Source organism: Parambassis ranga, unplaced genomic scaffold, assembly GCF_900634625.1.
Source record: "Parambassis ranga unplaced genomic scaffold, fParRan2.1 scaffold_31_arrow_ctg1, whole genome shotgun sequence".
Taxonomy (NCBI): Eukaryota; Metazoa; Chordata; class Actinopteri; family Ambassidae; genus Parambassis; species Parambassis ranga.
This window is the reverse complement of record NW_021144801.1, coordinates 1,034,201-1,035,929: the sequence shown is the minus strand read 5'-3', so window position 1 is coordinate 1,035,929 and position 1,729 is coordinate 1,034,201. Positions and strand designations below refer to the sequence as shown.

Sequence of the window (1,729 nt, the reverse complement as noted above, 5' to 3'; positions counted from 1 at the left end):
TCTCATAGGCAGCTGATGCGTCCGTGCTCGGTGGGGCGTAAACACAGAGCACGATCACATGACTTAGTTCCCTCGGCAAGTAATATGGCCGCAGGCTAACAGTTCCAAGTCCTGACAACACAGTACCTTTTTCACTGAGACATGTCCTGGGCAACACCAACCTTCATTCACGTAAGTGATGAGCCCCCCACCTCTGCTCTTCCCACAAGCGTTCGTGTGTCTGTCGGCTCTCACAGCAGTAAAGCCTGGTAGATCCATGTTAGCATCCGGTCTCATATCAGTGAGCCACGTCTCTGTGAAGATGTATAAGCTGCACTCACAGTAACTCTGTTGATTGTTCAGCGCAAACAGCTCATCCATCTTATTCGGTAGTGAGTTGACATTCCTTATTATTGCCGAGGGGATCGCTGGCTTAAAATGTCTACGTGCAGCCTCTACTTTCACTCCTGCCTTACAGCCCCTGTACTTCTTCCTCAGCTCTCCCTGGACCTTGTGCTGCATTCTGACATTAGTCCTCAGTGCAAAGACTTCTTCTCTTGAATAAACAATATCAGTTGTAGATTGCTTCTAGGAGTTTGAGCAGAGTGCTGTTTACAGGGTCTAAGTTGGAATATGAACTTGTTTGGGTTAAAGACAATTGCTATACATGTAAACATAAGACAGACCTTCAATCTACTGAAGTTGAAAGATGAGGGCTCGTCCGGGAATTGAACCCAGGACCTCTCACACCCAAAGCGAGAATCATACCCCTAGACCAACGAGCCACATGTGACCTCTTTTTTTTCATGTTTCAGTCAGTGCAAGAACAACACAAAGCACATGTTCTTCTTAGTTTGACATTGGTAAAGATATGTACAAAGATTTCAGGTTAGGAATATATAGTGTTGAACAGGGACTTGAACCCTGGGCCCTCAGATTAAAAGTCTGAGTTCCTTCAAGATCCACCCACAGAGATCCTAAACACATAAAACTCAGATTCCCAACCAGAATAGTAGCAGAACTGAAGACACCACTTGGAGGAGTGTCTTCAAAAACCAATCCTTGAGTCCAATGTACCAACCAGCACACAGTAAGTGAAACAGGCATGTCCACGCTTCAACAATGAAAACACAGATTGGCCGTATGGGGATTGAGCTAACCGGCCCTATTGACTAACTTGACTGTTATTCTGGAATTCTGCCTATCATTCCGGAATACTGATGTCTATACTGGAATGCTACCGCTTATTCTGGACTTCTGCATTTCATTGCAAAATTTTGACGTTCATTAGGGAATGCTTTTCATTCTGGAATGGTGTCTTTCATTCCGCAAATCTGCTTTTCATTCTGTTATGCTGACTTTTGTCCTGGAATGTTGCCTTCCATTTTGGAACACACGCTTCCATGACATCACAGGCCACTGTCGGGTTAGGGGTTTAATCCCAGAATTTTGTCTACCATTCCGGAATCCTTCCTATCATTATGGAGTGGGTGGATGGATGTCTATTCCAGGATGCTCTCATTCTAGATTTCTGCCTTTCATTTGGGAATGCTTTCTTCCATTCTGGGATGCTTTTCATTCCAGAATGATGTCTTGCTGACTTCTGTTCCACTATACAGAGTGTTATTCGGGAATTCTGCCTATCATTCCGGAATACTGATGTCTATATCCTGGAATGCTGCCACTTATTCTGGATTTCTGCCTTTCATTCCGGAATTTTGAATTTCATTCTGGAATGCTGCCTTTCATT

General features: G+C 44.2%; 1 non-coding gene across 1 annotated transcript; it reads right to left on the bottom strand.

Annotated features, from left to right (window-relative positions):
- Positions 1-692: 692 nt before the first annotated feature.
- Positions 693-764, bottom strand: trnap-ugg (transfer RNA proline (anticodon UGG)). The gene has a single exon. It is a non-coding gene; the product is annotated as a tRNA-Pro (tRNA).
- Between the last annotated feature and the right edge of the window lie 965 nt (positions 765-1,729).